The sequence below is a fragment of the Rhinopithecus roxellana genome, chromosome 12 (genome assembly GCF_007565055.1).
Source record: "Rhinopithecus roxellana isolate Shanxi Qingling chromosome 12, ASM756505v1, whole genome shotgun sequence".
Lineage (NCBI taxonomy): Eukaryota > Metazoa > Chordata > Mammalia > Primates > Cercopithecidae > Rhinopithecus > Rhinopithecus roxellana.
In genome coordinates, this window is record NC_044560.1 from 55,222,656 (window position 1) to 55,242,159 (window position 19,504).

A 19,504-nucleotide genomic window follows, 5' to 3' on the forward strand; every position below is an offset into this window, starting at 1 on the left:
GGGGTCCTCCCAGGCCTCATCATCTCCAGTGATTCTGCTCACGGAGTCCAGGGTGGGCCCAAGATTCTGTGGGCAACAGGCAAAAGGCCAGACTTTGGGGCACTTGGATTTAGGTTCATGTGTGTCTCCTGTGGTGGTGGGAGGGGCGATGATGAGATGGGCAGGACTGGGTCAGACTGGGCTCTGTGGGCAGCAGGTGGTGAGAGAGGCTGGGCCTGGGCACTGAAGCCCCCACTGTGGGTACAGCTGGGGAGGGACAAAGTGGGGGTGCGCCCTAGCCTGAGTGGAGGTGGGTACCCTGGCCTAGGTGGGAGTTTTTGGAGGGCTTTGACTAGAATCTGGCCATGAGTGATGGTAAAATTGAGGCATGTGGGGACCCACCAGCTGGGAGGGGAATGGGGATGGGGTTAGTTCAGGAATCAAACGGAGCGATCAGAGGCAGGGGCCTGCAGCCCGGGAGACAAAGGCAGAGCCAGAGCAAGCCTGACCATGGTGTGGCGGCAAGGGCGTGGTGGGCCCTGCAGGGCAGGAGCTTGGAGGTGGGACTGAGGTCAGAGTTGGACTAGTAGCCACCCTGTGTGCCTCACTCGGAGCTCCATAGGACCCTCTCAAATCTTCCTGCTGGAAATGGAGCTGGGGGGTGGGAAGAGAGAGCTGTGGGGCTAAGTGGTCCCAGCCAATGGTATGAGGGCTGTAGACCAGGGAGCTAATATCATAGGTAGGGTGAGATGCTGAGACTCTCTGTTCACCCACCCACTTGTTTGCTCATCAGATATTAATTAAGGGCCAGGCATCACTGAATAGGAGGCTTTCATGGGCTCCCTTCGTTTAAGAGACAGTTCTCACTCTGTTGCCCAGGTTGCAGTGCAGTGATGTGATCGTAACCCACTGCAGCCTCAAACTCCTGTCCTCAAGTGATCCTCCCACCTCAGCCTCCTGAGTATCTGGGACTACAGGTGTGTAACCACCATTCCTGGCTAGCTTTTAAAAATTTTTTGTAGAGATGGAGGTCTTGCTGTGTTTCCCAGGCTGGTCTTGAACTCCTGGCCTTGAGTGATCCTCCTGACAGCCCCCCAAAGTGTTGGGATTACAGGCATGTTACAGGCATGAGCCACAGCGCCTGGCATCTCCTTCCTTTTTGAGAGGCAGTGCAGGGCAAGTGCTTGAGGAGGAATGTGTACCCTGGAGCCTGGGTTTGCTTCATCCCTGCTCCTTCACTGCTAGCTGGACAACCTCAGGAAGGTTACTTGTGCTTCAGTTGCCCCAGCTGTAAAAAGGGGGACATAATTATATCCACCTCAAGGGGTTCTGAGGATTACATGTCTAGATTTATGCAAAGCAGTTGGAGTGGCACCTGGTTTTTATTATTCCTGCTTCAGCCACACCCTTGGACAGTTTTCGCATCGACATCATCGCCTGTTTCCGGTGATACCAACCCCTCTGCTGAAAAGCCCTTTCTTCCTTCTCTGTCTGTTAAGGCCAGTTCAAATGTCCTGCCTCCTGAGTCTCATTTTCTCAGCCGAAAACAGGGGTTAATCATCACTGCCCTGCCTGCCTCTCTGGACGACTGAGGGAAAGACAGATGGCCCTGGCACTCTGAACAGCACTGGACAGCGCAGGCTGCGCCACAGTGTCCTGCTTGTTCTGTCACATCCATTGCCAGATGCAGACGTTGAAGCCAAGAGGCGCTATAGTGTTAAAGTGTCCTTTCTCCACCCTCCAAACTGACCATTTGGCGGCCAGTTCAGGCAGAGGCCATTTGAGATCTGGTTCCTGAAGGAGCCCCCCGCCGTGTCTCATATGAGACCAGTGGAAGCTGCCCCAGCTGTGTCCTGCAGCACAGGTCTTCACAGAGTGAGGGCCTTGGAGACCACCCTGTTCCCCATCATGTGCTGATGGGGGCAGTGGAGCCTGGGGCAGTGAGCCATCCCTGCCTGTGGCCCTGAAGATGCGGTGCTGTGGTGCCGAGCGTTGCTGGATGGTGAGGCTCCCTGGCCTGATGCCCTCACTGTGCATGTGTGGCTGATGTTTGATTCCTGTTCTTCACCTTTTCTAGCTTATGCTGGGGACCCAGAGATAAATCAGGCTTCAGGCCTGACTCAGGGAACTCAGAGCAGAGGGGGCAGGCCACTGGGTATCAGATAATGACCATATAGTATGACTCAGGGTTAGGGAGCACAGTGCAAAGTGTGAGAGAGCTTCATTTGGGAAGAGATAGGCTTGTGTTGGCCTGGCAGGAAGGGGAAAGGCATTCCACTTACTACATGTAGCCCAGAGGTACAAAGTGGTGGGGATAAACCAGCTCTGAAGGGCACATATGGGCAAGTGAAGGCTGGCAAGGGCCAGGGGCCGGAGGGCCAGGCTGAGCTCCTGGGACCTCATCTGCAGGGGCCAGTAATAGGCGCTGAGATGCCTCTCAGAGGGGCCTGTTGGGGGGTAACACATCACAGATGCCACACTCCTAGACAGAAGAGGTCTGGTCTCAGGCTGTTATGGTGGGTCCAGAGAGGGGCAGAGTTTGCCCAGCATCACACAGGGCATTGGTACTGCCTGTGGCCAAATGGAGAGGTAAGTGTTTGTTTGGGCTAAGTGTTGAGAATGAAGACCTCTTGAGTGCTTGCCTTCTACTGTTCTCAGGCAGAAAGGTCACAGCACAGATCTTGCTGCGACTCCCCATCTCTGTGGTCACGTGCCCTGGTCTCGCTGACTCTCAGTTCAAGATGTTTCTGGATGGGAAGATATATGGGACTCAGCAGGTGGGTCAACTTGGTAGATAGTGGAGAGCTGCAGCCAGGAGGGAGGACTGGAACTAGAGGCCAGCTGGGGTAAATGCCTCTCGCCTGGGGAAGGAGGGCAGCTGCTGTGAGTCCTGCCCTGCAGGTGGTGCCTCTGTGAAGCCTCTGAGGCCTCCTTCCCTCCACTGCCCCCTGCTTTACTCCATCACAGCACTTACTGCACTGAATTGAAACTCTCCACGTCTCTCTTTCTAATGTCTTTTGAATGAGTGTTGAGGTGCATGGACCAACTGTACCTTTGGGCTGGTCTCTTAACCTGCCCCACGTGTAAGGAGACCATCAAACGACCTGAGAGAAAGTATTCAGCCGTCCACAAAGTGCTACTGAAAGCAGGCGGCTTGAGGAAGAATGTGGATCCTGGAGTTCTAAGACTACCGTGACGGTTTTATTCCTCAGCCATGCCCGCCCCAGAGTCCGGCCTGGGGGTGTGGCTGGTACCTCTACACTACTCTTGGGCCTTCATGGATTCTGCCAGCAGGTGTCCTCAAGGTGCCCCCAAATGAATTTGCTGCCATTGGGCAAGATCAGGCACTCAGTAAAAATTTAAAAACAGGTGGTGTGGCCCTTTTAGAATTTTTCTGGCAGGTTTTCTGGTTTTTACCAGAAAACATCCCACACACACAGAAACCAATTTAAAAAATGTACCTATTTAGCAGATTTTTCCTTAGCATCTCTTCTTGTACATGACACCGTACAGGGCCTGTGGGCCTGCCCTGGAGGAGCTCAGGGTTTCCTGGGGAAAGTAAGGCAGTCACTGGTCAGCGTGAGACCAGGGAGGAGGAATGTGCTGTGGAGCTCGGGAAGGACATCCTAGTTCCCAGTCGGGAGACCAGGGAAGTCTTTGTGGAGGAGGGGGCATTTGGCCTGGGCACTAAGGAATGGGCAGGAGAACAGAGAGGGCGGTGGGAAAGGCGGCACCAGAAAGACTGGGTCTAATCCCTAGTCCCTGGCTTGGCAGGACTGCACAGCTGCACGAGGGGTGAGCCCCCTTTCACCCGCCACCTCTTCCCCTTTCCCTACCTTTCCCCTGCAAAGTGCTCAGAGCACATTTTGTAGGGACTAGTCAAAATACAGACTCAGACAGATTTATCCCCCATGAGCCCACACTTGCATTCCTGGGCACAGGAGGGAGCGATGGGCCCGTGGGGATGTTTGCAGAGAAAATAGAACTGAATGAGAGTCTGGTGAGGTGCTCGCCCTGAATCAGGGACTGAGCGGGTGTCAGCATGCCACACACAGGGCCAAAGCCTACTAAGCAGGAAACACGCTGGGGCAGGGCCAGTGTGGCCTCCAGGGAGGCAGCCCCGGTTCCTCAGCCTTGACAGCACAGTACGGTGATCCTGATGGCTCCAGGGAGGGCCAGAGGCTGGGTCCTCTGGGCTTGAGGTGGGGCTAGGAGCACAGCCAGGCCTGCTTGCGTCTAGGACTCTTCCTCATCTATGATGTGGTGGGCACCACTGGCTCCCTGAGTTGGGGTGAGAGGTGTGGGGAGGTCAAGCCCCTGTGCCTGGGAGCCTGCGCAAGTGGGAGCAGTTGTCACTGTTCCCTGATGACATGGGGGCCTGGGGCAAAGAACACCCTGTGATACCTGGTTAACTGAAACCCCCATTAGCCAGAACTCCTGCCCACCATCTGTCCCTTTGTGAAGGAGGTGGCCAGATGCTATGGGAAGACCCTGGCTGGGTGGTGGACGGCAGGGGCTTTGACCCGGTGCTGCCCCTTCCTAGCTGGGGGGACCCAGAGCATGTAAGCAGACCTTGTGGCTTGAAGAAGAGAATGCACAGAACCACCTGACAGCAGGGGGCCCTTCAGGAAGCTCCTCGGCTCTCACAGGGTGAGGAAAGCGGGGATGTACTTTGTCTACCCTGAGGAATTATTGTGGGGGCTCAACTGTGCAAAGCCTGACACACAAGGGCTTGGTGAAGCGGGGCTGGCTGGTTGGACCAGGTGATAGATGTTGTCTCAGGGTCTCCTTGGAATGGCTGGGAGTAAATAATTAGTGAAAGAGCTCCATGGGAAGCCTTCAGGAGACTTTCTTTCCTTCCACTGCTCACCCCTCCAAAATGTCTGAGAGACCCAGGTGGACGGGTGGTGCCTTACAGGGTATGAAGGGCCTTGGGAGCTGGGACTACTCTCCTCCTCCTCTGCCCAAGAGGCGAGCGGCCCCTTCCAAGTCCAGCTTTCCTGCTTAGTTCTAGTTCTGCTCCCACCGTGATTCTCTCGTTTGCTTCCATCCTGGGAAAACCTTTCCTTAACTTTAGGAGATTCTAGGTTCCAGTCCATGCTCTGCCTCTCGGAGGCTGTGTGACCTTGGCCAAGTCACTTGGCCTCTCTGAGCCTCGGTGGCCTCACTGGCAGTGGAGTAGCTCTTGGGAGCCTCCTATACACAGCTCTGGAATCCACTGTGTACCAGGGCAAAGAAAGGGCTCAACACCATCAGGAAGTTCAATTATGTGATGGACACAGTGATCCTACAGGGCACAGTCCCACCTCCCTAGCATGGTGGACAAGGCCCTTTTGATCTGGCCACAGCAAACTTATTGCCCCACTCCCACCTACATTCAGGCCACCCGGAACATTTCCCATCCTCTGAACCCACCACATGTTCTCATGCTTCTGTGCCTTTGCATGGTCACTCTTTTCTTGACTGGAGAGCTCCTATTTCTCTCTTAAACCCAGCTCAGATGCTCCCTCTTGGACTCCTTCCTGTCTCTTTCAAGCAGAGTCAGTTCCCTTGGCCAGAGATGAGCACTGTTTCCCTGTGTTCCAGTTTATCTGCTCCCCTTGCTGCCTCCACAGTCTGTGAGCTTCCCGAGGAGAGGGAGAGGATCTGATTCATCTGTGCCTCCAGGGGCCCAGCTCAGGGTCTGCCACCAACCAAGCAAGGACCATTTTCCTGTGCTCACAAGGAGCTCTGCTCTCTTTCTCACCCTTCTTTCCCACTTTGGAGGGAAAAAGCACTGCGGATGAGAACAAAGCAATGTCCTCCATCAGAGCGGCAGGGGGGCTGGTAGAAAGTGGAGGAGGCTGAACCGGAGGGGAGAATGTGCCGTTGTGGAGCTGAAAGATAAGAAGGTGCCATGGTCTGATTTGGCAGTGCACTGCCTCCAGAATGGGCTGCAAGGGAATCTTCCTTCCTTCCTCCCTCCCTCACTTGCTAAGTACCCAGCTTCGGGGCAGTCATTGCTCCGCTCCCTGGGGGAAACAGTGGAGCATGAGAGAGAACCTCCTAAAGGGGCTTTGCAGTCTGGTGGGAGAGATGGAAGGAACAATGGCCATAGGTGGGCAGCTGAGATCATGGCCGTGGGAGTGGAGAGGGGCCAGCGAGCAGCCTGGTGGATGATGGGGAGAGGGAACTAGATGAAGGGCCGGGGCAGAGGGGGAGGGCGGGTTTCTGACGGAACCCATGCATGAGAGGGAATGGGGAGAATCTGAGGTGAGGCTGGCTGGAGGGCTCAGCAGGGAGCAGTTCCTGAGGCCAGATGGCTCGGCACAGTGCAGCAGCTCCCAGCAGATCTGGCTGCGGGGTGGAGGACAGACTGAAGGGCCAGTCAGGGGCAGGAGCCTCAGACTGTGGTAGTGGTGGCCAGTGCTGAAGCCACTGGGGAGAGGAGGGGATGAGTTAGGACCCACTATTTAAGACCCGACAACTGACTGGATGTGAAAGCTGAGGGTGACGGAGACAGTCACAGGCAAGGAGGGAAGTGACAGTTGTCTCAGGAAATAACTTGTTGGAAGAGAGGGGAAAAAACACAAAGAACTCAGCAGGGATCTCTGCAACTCAGGGTAATTTTGGCTTCGGAGAGTCAGCCTGCTAATCAGATTGTAAAAATCAGGTACCAGGGTTTTTGCAGAAAATGCAGCAGATCAAAGCCAGGGTCGATTAGGCTCTGATTAAACATTGCCGAGGAGGTCAGACTCATTACGGAGGAATGTACACAGGCCGGCAGCGCTGACGGGGGATAATAACAGATCGCGCCCGGCAGCGCAGACACCACGGCGCTCTGGGGACACGGTCCTCCGCGGCGGGGTGGCCACAAGGAATGGTATGTCCGCGGGCTCCAATGGGAGTGAAGGTGCAGGGGTGTGTGGCAGCATGTAGGGTCAGCTGCGTGCTGTCTAGTCTCCTTCTCTGTGGCCCCTGGATGGGGGTGCTCCTGTGATCTGGGCATTGGCAGAGGTCAGCCAGGACACCCGCCTTGCTGTCTTTCACCTTTACCTGCTGGCTCATGGCCTTTTTGCTGGGGGAAATGCCTCCCCACCCTCTTCTTTCTTCTGTTTCCCTCTCAGAACTCTGCCAGCGTCTCCTCCAGGAAGCCTTCCCTAACTTCTAGCCCAGGTCAGATGTCTCCTCTGGGTCCCCACAACCCCAGTGCTCTGGCTAGTCTCCCCTCCCGTGAGTCTCTTGATGGCAGCATGACTCTCTGTGTCCTCTGTTTCCAGCTCAGGGCTGGGCAGGGTGGATTCTCTGATCTGGGCAAAGCCAATTCCCTGAAGCCACACATCAAGCCAGGCTCCACTTGGCTGCCCTGAAGCAGGCCCAGGACTTCTGCTGAGAGGTGGTCATGGGGTAGGGGTGCTGGGAGCCTGCTGGCCAGGAGGACAGGAGAGGCAGGTGGCCCACCAGGCTGGTGTGGGAGCTGTATGAAGGAAATTCATGGTGGGGAAGAAGGGAATGAGTACCAGGCTGAAGAGCCTGGAGGTGACCCTGTGGGTACTAGTAAGCCACTGAAAGTTCTTGATTTGAGGTAGTGACAGAAACCAAACTGTGCTTCAGGAGGTACAGGAGGGCCCTCAATTTCTTTTGTGAAAGCAGAACTCTCTGAACAGCCAGCCACCCTGGTGGCTTTGACCTCTACTTGTTGCTTCACCTTGCAGTGTGAAGTGAGGCTCACCTGCAGTGGTCCCCATCCATGATCTTAAGGGGCCCGGGCTGGTCCTGACCACAGAGATCCCAGGAGTCAGAGGGAGCAGGGAGACCCCTAGAGGCTTCTGGGCTTTCCCACACTTTCCCAGGGTTAGGAAAATCAGGCTGAGTTTGGTTCACACATTCCATAAATACACACACCTTCTGGGTGCCAGTCCTGTGTTGAGTTCTGGGGAGGCCCTGAGGTTCTAGCAGCCTGGCTCCCTCCGGAGAGGGCAGGAGGAGCTGGACTGCAGATATCTTGGGGGTGGGGAGGACGTGGACCCAGGAATGCCCTGCCCGTCTGAGGGAGACATGGACGCCCCCAGGCCTGGCTGGGAACTTTGGAGTTTAGAAGGAAGGCACACAAAAGCCCTTAACCTCCCAGCTGGAATGTGGACACTTCATCCGTCCTGCTCGCCGTCTTTACTTCAGCCCCATAAATGTCCAATTTGGGGAAAAGATTCCACTCTAAGCCCCGGCAGAATAAGGTGATTAAGAAACTGAGCTCCATAAAATTGTCCGTGCTCTGGCAGACGGGGTGGGTCAGGAGAGTCCCCAAGTCTCAGGCCTGGCAAGGACTGTACAAAGCCCTCGTCCTTCTAATCTACATCCTCCCAGTGCACAAATCCCTTCTGCAGCATCCCCAGCAAGTGACCACCCACTGTGTTCTTGAGGGTCTCTCTTGATGGGTGCTCAGTACCTCCCCAGGGTACCCAATTCAGGGCTGTGACACTCCATTCCTGACAAGCATTTACCGGGCACCTCGGTCATTCTTTCATTCCACATGCCTGCCTGTGCCAGGTCTTCTGCTAGGGCTAGAAACAGAAGAGCTAAGGCTAGTACCTGCTGACATCCTTGATGCATGCTGTGTGCCAGATACCGTACTGACTGATTTATGTGAATGATCTCATGTGATCCATGTGAGGACTCTCTGAAGCAGGTGGTGCCGTCATTCTCCCCATTTCACAGATGAGGCCCACAGAGATAGAGTAACTCACCCAGAGTCATGCAGATAATCAGAAGCAGGGCTGGGGCTTGGACCCAGGATTCTTTGACACCATAGTCTCTGCTCGTGGTCATTGTGCTCCACAAGTTAGGAGGCCTTTGGTTGGGGGGCTCAGGCTCTGGGGACTGCCTGCCTCTCCGGTTAAAATCGCATCCACCTGGTGTGAGGATGCCCATTAGGGAGTTACTGAGTGTGAGCGCTCGGATGAGCACCTGGCCATTGGTAGATGTTCAGGAGGTGTTCGCAGTGTATATCCACAGTGCAGGTGGGGAGCCAGGAACGTGTCTGCCAGAAGTGGGACCCCAGACTCCGTATGCCAGGACTGAACTCACCTTCTCTCCTTTCCTTCTAAAGCACTGTGCCACCTTCTGCCTCAGTGTGCCTTTGCACAGACCATTCCCTTGACCTGGAATCCTATCCCTTCCTTTGCTGCAGACTTTGCTCACTATTTCCTCATTCTTAATGTCTCAGTTTATGCTACTTCTACAGGGAAGCCTTCCTGATTCCTCTCCTATGTACACTCCCTTCATGCCTCTAACAGAGTTGATCATGTATTATTTGTGTTGTTCCTCGATTGCTCTCTGACCACTCACTACGTGCTGAGGTTAAGGCAGGGACATCTGTTTAGCTCATCATACAGTTAGGGGCCACAGTCCATCTATCTGTAAAATGGCAGGGTTGTCTGAGATAATCTTTGAGTTTCCTTCCTACTCTGGTCTGATTGAATGAGCTTCTGCTGCACACTTGCTACGAAAGGCAGCTCCTCCTAGATTAACCAATGGTGAAAGGACCTCTCCTAAGCCTCTCTCCCCTTGCCTGCCCCCTGGCTCTGCAGTTATTGCCCATGAAGTATCAGTTCAGACAGGAGCGTGGGTGTATTCTAATAAGCGAAGAGCTACCAACTTGCAATGCCAGCACTTAGGGTCTCTGCCAGCGCCCTTGCCATCTGCCTGTGCCTCAGCATCCCTTTTGGGGACACATATTGAGCGGTAGCCTGCAGAGGAAGGCCCTGTTCTGATTACGTTCAGCTTACTTCAGTCACATGTATAGAGTGAGAGGGCCATTCCCCCACCAGAATGTGAGCTCCTCACAGAGATGCGGGAATGAAGGGACTGTGCCTGATGCACCTTTCATCCCCCCATTCCTTCATGCCTAGCACACAGCCTGCCACCAGGTGTCAGCTGTGTCAGCGGCTGCTTGCTGGATGGCTGAAGGAGTGAAGAATGCATGGCTGCAAGTGGGTCCGAAGTTGGAGTCGGAGTCGGAGTCGGGTGGTGAGCGGGCTGTGTAGAGGCAGAGGGGCGCCTCACCTTTACAACAGGAAGCATCTGTGCAGGGCTAGTGTGGAATCTGCCTGAAATGGCCCCCACTGGCCAGATGCCAAGAGTTTATTGCATGCAGCACAGCAATTTCAAATTTCCTTTATTTTCTAAGGGCCGACGAAGTAGTTGAAAGATTAAGAACACTTGCAAAGTAGCCTACAAAGTGGTTTAAGTTAGTGTAGTATAAACTCAACACAGAGTGTAGCAGGAGGGGAGGGGAAATGGTCAGAGAAGGCCCCTGAGAGCAGGAACTTATTGCTGGCTGAGTGCAGATGGCTCTACAGAAAAAGAGAATGGGGGAGGAGAAGAGGGGGTTCAGTCCCAGTTTCTCCACCCACCCGCAGTGACCTCGAGTGCATCTCTTAGCTCTGAGCTGTCTGTTCCCTAAGGGTAGGTCCTCCTACGTCCCACGCACCTAGAGCAAAGTGGGGAATTCACAAGTCTTTGTGGGGTGGTTACCACTGGTGGGCTTTTTTCTGCCCTTTTCCTGCCTCTCCTTAGTAGTCCTTGAAAAGAAATAGCCATCCTTGAGCTGTGGAAGGTGCAGGAAGTCCAGTCCCCTGCTTTGTCAGCAGAGAGAATATAAATGCTCTCTTTCCTGGCTTGTCCAGCCTGGTGGCATCCACTTCTCCCATTTTACTCACAGTTTTACAGGAATTCTCCCTTGTCTCTGACTTGGGTCCAGGCCCCTCTCTGGCTCCAGCCAGTATATTCCTCTCTACTTGGCATTGTCCTGGGAACAGGGCGGCCAGTGAGGGGAGGTGGCAGTGATGCAGGCAGCAGACGACGAGGCCCCAAAACTCTGCCTTGTTGGACAACGGTGGCCGGCCCAGTCTCAGCCCACCTCAGGCTGCAACCCTGGTTCTAACAAGCAGCCCTGAGGAACAGCATGCCATCTACCCATAACCCAGCCCAGGTACTCACAGCTGGGCATGCATCTTCATGCAGCCACGAACTCAGAAAAGAAGGTGCCAGTGTGGATCGTGGAGCAGTGGAGGAGTGCTGGAGTTTTCCTCTTTAACTTAATTTTGGAGGCTTGTGTGGACCCAAGGCCAAGAAGAGGGACCTGCATCCTCTCTTTGACCCTGGCAGATAGCATCAGTGCAGTCAGCCTGAAGGCCCTGGAAACACTGACCCAGCTGTGTCCAGGGTTGAGATCATCTGGCCAGTGTCTGCACAGGGTAGATGTGTCGGGCAGTGGCCACGTGTGTGCCATCTTGTGGAGAAGTACACCTTGGGCACAGTGAAGGGTAAAGTTCTTGTCCACAGTCAATTCTCTGTCTTCAAATACGTCTCACCCTGCTCATTTAGACAGCTGTGGGATTAGATCTGATATTTTATTCCTGCTGTTTAGTTATTAGGGAGAATCAGTCTTAGAATAAACTCAGATGACCTGAATGGTTTTGGTTTTGGAGTGTCTTTCATTCATTCACTCATTCATTCAGCAGATCGTAAGAGCATCACACCTATTCCCCCAAATAGGATTTGTTTTCTGACCACGTGAGTTTTAAAACCTTCTCTGATATTAGCAGGATGATTATCACATCTTCTGATGATCACATTTCCATGTGGTCTACAGTTCACAGAACACTTTCCCTTCTGTTATTTAATGTTGTCAAAGTGAGGGACTTTATTATTCATCTTTTGCAAGAGGAGGAAGAGGCTCAGAGAGGTTAAGTATCTTGCCCATGGTGACACAGCTCTGTCAGGAGCAGAGGTCTGTGGCTGTCCCCTTTCACCCTAGTACTGGTACTGGTGCCACTGAGTGGCGGGCCCCACACTCAAGGTATAGATGATGGTCTCTACTTCCTGCCAAAAAGCAGGGGTTTGTGGACAGGGAAGTACATTTTCTTAATCATTTTGGGCCTCCATGTTCCTATCTATGAGACTGATGTGATGGAATTCTCCCTCCTTGCCTTTCCTTATGAAGACATTAAGAACAAATGCCGTATTTGATCTGAATTTTTTTTTTAAGCTGTTAGTGGCTGAGATAATCTAGGTCCTTTAGAATCTCCCTGTGAGTGGAGACCTGCCTCGCTCCCTGCCTTCTCCCTCCTTCATTCAGCAGACATTTGGGCTGGGGATTGGGGATCTGGAGAATTCGACCTGGCACCTCACCTTGAGGATTTCAAAGACATGTGGCTTAGATGGGTTCGGTAAGGAAACAGGGGTCTCAATTACTGCTTCCATATTTGGGGGCACCCTGGGAGCCACAGGAACATGGGGTGGCCTTTCCCCAGGTCAGGCTGCCTCAGGTGTAGGTAGGAGCCATTGGTTTTCAGCTCTAAGAATCCTCTTTACAAGAAAGGACCGACATGCTGGAGAGAGAAGTCAAAAAGTAGGGCCAGCATTGTCTGCCGTGTGTCAGCCTGCTACAGGGGCTTTCCAGCCCTCCCCGGGCCCTCCTCACAGCAGCGCAGGAGGGCAGGAGTGATTGCTGTCCCAAGGAAGCAGGCTCAGAGCAGCCAAGGGGCCCGTCCAGGAGGCATGGCTGACTTCGAGCTCTCATCTCTGTGGTTCTGCAGCTCAGACTTCTCTCTGGGACACTGTGCCTCTTAGTAGCCCTCCCTGGGCTCTGCGTAAATGGGGCAAGTGGCTTTCTGGGGCCCGAACAGGAGGGGCCAGGCAGCCTGTGGTTTGGGCAGGGGTCTGAGTCTCTGAGTCTTCATTGCCTCACTCTAGGCTCCTCCTGGAGCAGCAGATGCTTCAGGTCAGACGTTCAGCCTCACATCTGGTCTCCCTCCTACTTTCATCTGAAACCCAACTCGGATTGTCTCAGTAAACAAACAGTAAATTCAACAATACAATCTTCTTGAAATGCCTTGTAGTTATTTTAAGGCTGTTTTGGGGTTTATTTTAATTGCAGGCCCAGCTCCCACAGTCATGCAGCTGCTGCTGGGGGCATTTGTGGCTGCCACCTCCCTCTCTCCTGCCCGTTCCCCCTCATAGTGGGCCCCTTCCCCCTCCCATCAGAGGTCCAGGGTGGCCTGGAGGTAGTGGAAGGAGATAAAGTGGGATGTAAGGTTGCTCCCCCGTGTTTCCCGCTTCATCTAAGAATGCCGGCAGCTGCAGTGGCCACGAGCCCAACTTCAGACCTGGGCCTGGTGGGAAGAGGACATGAGAGGTAGGGGGTGACCTCCCAGACTGTGGAGGGGTCGTAGGGAAGGAGCAGCCAGGGGCTAGTTTTAGGTTTGCTGCCTGGGAACCCAGACCACAGGCATACCACACTTGACAGCAGAAGTGGGCTGGAAAGTTGGGTCCATAGAAGCCAGATTTTTGGGCTGGGAAGGGACCCTGGAGTTCAGCTTGTCCAGTGCTTTCCGTTTCCAGTTAAGGAGACTGAGGTCAGAGACCTTCCCCGCTTCCCGAGGCTGAGGCCTGACTCTTGCTCTGCTCCCGGCTGTTTTTGTCTGTGTTCTGGCTGATAGTACCAGTTGGCAACGCCCCGGTGATGCATCCATTTAACTCAGGGCTCGAACTCAGCAGCCTTTTAGTTCCAAGAGAACTGGGCAGTCCTGGTGGCTGTTGGTACTTGGACAGGCTGTAGGTGATGTTTCTGTGCCCTTAGTACATCTCTGCCATCATCTCCCCATCCATGGCTCTGGGGGAGGGGCAGGTACCAGCTTTTTCTCATTAATATGAATTAGAAAATATTGTTGGTGCTAGGAGTCCAGAGACCTGGCTTTTTTTTTTTTTTTTTTTTTTTTTGAATGATGCCAGGCAAGTGATCTAACCTCTCTGAGTCTCAGTTTCTTCATCTGTATGGAGGTTGAACAGCTGCAGCCCATTCTGAGGCAGCGACGCCGCTCCCCTCCTCCCCACCCTCCTGCACTCCCAGGCCACCTGAGAACTGATGGCTGAAATACGTAGAGAGGTTCTTGGTGCAAGGGGGCCCTCTGGGCATCTGCGGTGAGCTGCAGCTGAGTGTGGCTCTACAGCAAGGGTGGCAGGCACTTCAGGGGACATCTGGTGGGGACATCGTCAGGTCTGATGGGGGTGCCCACTGCCTCAGGAGCATGGGGAAGAAAGACCAGGATCAACAGACCTCGGGCCATCCACAGCCAGTATGTTTCCCAAGGAGCTGGCAGTGCCAGGGAACTGTGGAGGAATCCCACGTTTGGGGGCTGTTTTCTAAGTGCCAGCCACGGGTGGTGGGGACCTCAGGTGTATCTTATTCTCACCACAGCTCTGGCAGGAGACATCAGTGTTTCCATTTGACACTTGAGGAGACTGAGGCTCAGAGGGGAAAGTATGTTTTGGAGGCCTCGCAGCAGTGAGGTGGGAGGCAAACACCAGAGACTGTGCTCCTCCCTTAAGTGAGAAGAAGGCTTGGAGGAACGCCTACAGATGGGCAGTTCTTGAGGTGATGACAGAGAAGTAGGGAGAGGAGGTGAGGAGGTGCAGCAGATCCCAGAGATGGCGTGACAGCAAGCGCGAAGTGAGGGTGCTCCTTGCGGGTGCCCGGGGCTGGGTCCAGTCGGACTGGGGCCCAGGCCCTGGGAGACGTCTGGTCTGGGCCTGCAGAGGCCCCTCTATTTATTTGTACATTCCCAGATGTAAACTAATTTGTTTAGCAAGAAAAAACACATTTTTATTGCCTTCCAAACTGGGTTGTTTTTCCTCTGGCTGTCTGTCTGGCGTTCAATGGCCAGGCCATGGAGCAGAGCTTTTGGGAACATGCTTAGGTGTTGGTGAGGCGAGGCTGTCATTTGCGGGGTGTTTCTCCCCTTTGGGTCCCAGAACCTGGCAGACTTGAATTCCTGCCCCCGCACCGTCCCCACTACATGTACCGCCTTGGCCAGCCACTTGGTGGCTTTGTGCCTCTATCTTCTTACCTGGAAGGTGGGCATCACTGCTGGTCCTTCATGGAAGGAGCCAATCTGGTTCCGCCAACTTTGTTTGTTGGTGAAAAGTGGATGTAGCAACTATAACTCCCATTATGACTAATCTACACACTGCACTCTGTTGATGGAAACACTAGCCCCTCGGGAAGCTCATTATACCCCTAATGTGTGTCTGTCATCAGAGCTGTAGGCTGGCGTCATCCTCAAGGGTAGTGGGGACAGGGGAAGGAGAGCTTGGGCTTCTGGCGTACCCGCTGTTTGCATTGCTCAGCTAGGGGCTCCGTGCATGTCACATAACACAGTCATGGAGAACTGGCAAAACAAGTGTGACATTCTGGCTTTGTAGATCAGCCTTAGCAAGGCCAGAGGGCCCGCAGGACCGGTAAGTGGGATTTGAAGGCATGTGTGTCCAAAGCCTTCTCATTCTAGTATGAGGCAAGAATGAAAGAGAAATTGTAATAAATTCAAGGAGGTATTAGAGCTCCTAGCCCTGAAATGAGGCTGATGGGGAGGGATACAGCCTAGCTTGGCCCTGGAGAGCAGGAGAGGGTACTCTTGGAGGTCAGGGTGGAGGGTGCTTCTGGCCCCAGGATGCACACGTGGAAAGCTGGAAGGCTCAGCCCAAGGGCTGGGGAAGGACCTGTGCCTTGCCTGTTTCAGCCTGATTATCCTTAAGGAACATGTCTGTGGCAGGGCTGGGGATGAGGGTGCGTGGGTGGTGCAGGTGATTTCTAAATATCTACATCGGCCATGCCTGTAGACGGTGCTGGGTTCTGGGGACTGGCCCTCAGGGAGTGCCCCATGCAGTGGGGAGGTGGAAGGATCCTTGGGAAGACCCGGGCAGGGCCGATGGGGATGTGTTGGATCTCTTAGGCTTGGAGGTTCCTCCCTGGGTTGCTGTGCCAGGGTGTGAGGGAGGCAGGCAGCCCAGTCCTTAGCCCAGACTGAGGAGGAGACTGAGCTGGGCAAGGGTGGATGCTTCTCAGTACAGGCCTGGGCCGATTGCGCTCAGAGCTTTGAGGGAACCACGATTCCTGCCTGGTCCTCCCCGATGAGTCTTTCCTTGTCCCCACCCCTTAAGTGGAGCCACTGAGGCTGATACCCTTGGGGCCTGTGGGGTGGGGTATCCCCAATTGTTACATCCCACAGATTTGACCAAAACCTCAAACCCCAAACCAGAGCAAACAGTGTTAATTTGCTGAATCCCAAAGCAAATCCAAGGATTAATTTTTTTCCCCAAACTGTGAACCAAGTCTACGATTTCATCTTCAAAATAAAAGAGGGTTCTGTTCAAGAAATTTCAAATTTTAACTGTGCCTTTTTTTCCCCTCCTGCTTTTGCCTGGGGATTTTTGGACAAGGTCCTGATGGCTGCTGGCTCCAGGCTTGTCTCTCTGGGCCAGGTAGGGAGAGGAGGTGGGATGGGGTGGGGTAGGAGCTGCTGTTCTGTGGGGTGGGAGTTGGGGGAGGTTTTGGTGAAGAAGTGGCAGGACAATGAGAGCTCCAATTGGAAGGAACCCTGGGCCAGGAGCCCGAAGACCTGTGTTCAAGTCTGGACTTCGCTGTTCTGTGCCTCTGTGTGAGAACTGCATCTCTGTAAGCCTCTGCCAAAATGAGGAAAACAGTCCTCTTGCCTTCAGAGCCATGAGGAGAGGTCCCCTCGCAGTGTCTGTCTGTGCTTGAGGCCAGCTGTGAGAGGTGGTCAGTGACACCTGCATGTTTGCACAGCTCCTTGTTTCATTTTCTTGGATTTTCCCAGACAGGTCTGGGAGAGAGATGATATTTTCCTTGCCTTGGGAGATCTGGGCTCACTCAGAGTGGGGCTACGACTTGCCCAAAGTTGGGCCCTAATTTGGGTCTCAGCCAGGCACCGACCCAAGCTTCGGATTCTGGGAAGCAGCAAGGGCATGAGTGGAGCACAGGCTTCACCATCAGACCCTGCTTGAGCTGTGTGACCTCAGGCCATATGCCCTCTCTGAGCCACATCTCTAAAGGTGGAATAATAATCCCAAGTTAATGATTTTCTTGTCCTTGCTAGGATCAAAGCCACCCACTCAGAGCCTGCACAAAGGAGATGCTTGGAGAGTAAATGAATGAATATTAGTTTAACAAGGTTTGGGAAAGAGGCTATTTTGGGGAATTTCAGGATACTGGAGTTATCAGGACCCTCACCTGTAACCCCAGTCAAGCAAAGCTGGTGGCTGCAGAGAACCAGCTGTCTCCAGGTGAGATGCTGTGACTCCTTCAGCCCGTGTGAGGCCCCTGGCCAGAAGTGAGGAGAGCTGAATTCACCGAGTGTGTGCAGGCAGCCTGTCCCTGCCGCTCCTGGGCCATGGCGAGTGACAGCTCCTGCAGGGCACTTCTGTTTGAAATCTGCTTGTAATCTCTTAGAAGCCTGCATGCCAGGCTTGGCTCAGCCCCCACTGCCTGGATGACCTCAGGCCGGTCTTGCCTCTCTTGGCCTCAGTTTCCTGTTCTGTAAAAGAGAAGTTTCCTGCCAGCTTTGGTGGGGTGGTGAGCTTAGCATCCCTTATGTGGATGACTTCAGCTCAATCCCAGAGGCCTCTGGATCAGCCTTGAACCCCAGCCACATCATCAAGTACTTCATTACATGCTCCTCAGTTTAACATGCCTTTACCCTAAGCCTAAGCTCTGGACATCAGAACTGGGCAGTGTCTGCTGCTTCTCTGCCTCTCCTAGTGTCTCGCACAATGCAGGGGTGCAGGATTCCTGGCTAGGTGTTCAGCAACAACAGCAACAAGAGCTCACATGCCTGTAACTCCTCTGAGCACATTTACACGTATTCCTATTCCCATTTTACAGATGTGGAAACTGGGGTGCAGAGAACTTAAGTAATTTAGACCTGTGATTTAAAAAAACAGTGTTTCTTACTCTTTCCTGTGCATAAAAATCACTTGACAGGCTTGTTAATATCCAGATTCCTGAGCCCTGTCCCCAGAGATTCTGTTTCAATAGGTTGGGGTGAGAATTTGGATTTCTAGCAGGTTTCTTGGCGATGCTGATGCCATTGGACTGTGGCCCACGCATTGGGTAGCACTGATCAAAGTCACTCTCATACAGGTATTTGCAATGTTTTCACCCCCATCTCAGTGGATTTTTTTTTTTTTTTTTTTTTTTTTTTTTTTTTTTGGAGATGAGTCTCACTGTCACCGAGGCTGGAGTACAGTGGCATGATCTTGGCTCACTGCAACGTCCGCCTCCTGAGTTCAAGCAATTCTTCTGCCTCAGCCTCCCAAGTAGCTGGGATTACAGGGGTGCACCCCCATGCCCAGCTACTTTTTGTATTTTTCATAGAGACGGGGTTTTACCATGTTGGTCAGGCTGGTCTCAAACTCCTGACCTCAAGTCATCCACCCACCTCGGCCTCCCAAAGTGCTAGGATTACAGGCGTGAGCCACCGCGCCTGGCCTCAGTGGATTCTTAATTACAACCCTGATGAGGAGCCAGACCACACAGGTTTCCATACATTCTTGCCGTCATGTGGACTTCACCACCTACGGTGTACCAGGCATTGTGCTTAGCATTAGGGAATGTATAATGGAGAGCGGCTTAATTCTTGTTCTATAGAAAAATAGGCCCAGAGAATTGAACTTTGTTCTTTTGTTTTTCTATCCATCTGTTCATCCAACAAATGTTTACCAGTGCTGTTCTGTCTCAGGCCCTGAGCTGGGTGACTGAGAAAAACAGATGTAACCCTGGTTTGGAGGAAATCCAGTGTAGTGGGAGATGCATGAGAAGCTCGGGGAGTAGTAGGTGCCCATAGGTAGGGGCCACTGGGGACGTAGGTGTCAAGGGACTCTTTCCGAAGGAGGTGACTTGCCCAGGACCTCACAGGTGCTAAGCATAGCCAGGGCTTGAAGCCACGGCTTCCCTGCACTGTGCTACCTTTCTGTAAAGCCCTTTTGGTTCATTCCCTCAGCGCAGTGTAACTGAAGGCATGGGTTTATTTTGTTTCCCTCTGTATCTGGGGCTGAGTTTCCCTGGCCAAGTGGCCCCAGTGGTAATCCAGGCCCTTTCAGAGTCATTTTATCACTGCTATCTCTAAATCACTCCAGCGTTCCACTAGCAACAACAACAAAAATTCTGTGGGCATGGTGTGGACAAGAGGTTAGTTAAAGACATAACACTTATGAGCCTAAACTGAGTGTAGGCTTGGGAAATGAAGGGGGGCTTGTGGGGACCCAGATTGGAACAAGGCTTCCACCTCCACTGGCGCCATTTAGGCCTTTATAGGCATGAGATTGTGGGGAACATGGAGTGCTTGCCAGCTCAGGGAATAATGCACCCAACACTGGAGCGACCTGGCTGGGCAGAGGCTTGGGGACAGTCTGGCCAGGCTGGGCCTGGGGAAGGGCCCACCCTGCCTGAGCCCTGCAGCCAGTCCCAACAGAGAGTAGGGTAGGGCCACAGCAGCTCCAGGACACTCTTGCTGCTGTGGGCAGCTAGATTTGGGAGATCACAGTCTGCTTTTATACCCAGCCCTGAGCTGGGTACTGTGGGGCATAGAAAGAGAAAAAACTCGAGATTTGTGTGGGGAAGCGGGGAGAGAGGAGCAGGTGGAAAGTCTTGCAGGGCACATTGTTAAACAAAGCATCAGAGACTGCAGGC

General features: G+C 53.5%; 1 protein-coding gene and 1 non-coding gene across 3 annotated transcripts in view; both read left to right on the top strand.

Moving 5' to 3' along the window:
* The window catches only part of GLIS1 (GLIS family zinc finger 1), a 242,095-nt gene that overhangs the window by 48,926 nt on the left and 173,665 nt on the right, over positions 1-19,504 (top strand). The window lies entirely within an intron of this gene.
* On the top strand, positions 3,347-3,410 carry LOC115892533. The gene has a single exon (XR_004052405.1). It is a non-coding gene; the product is annotated as a U7 small nuclear RNA (small nuclear RNA).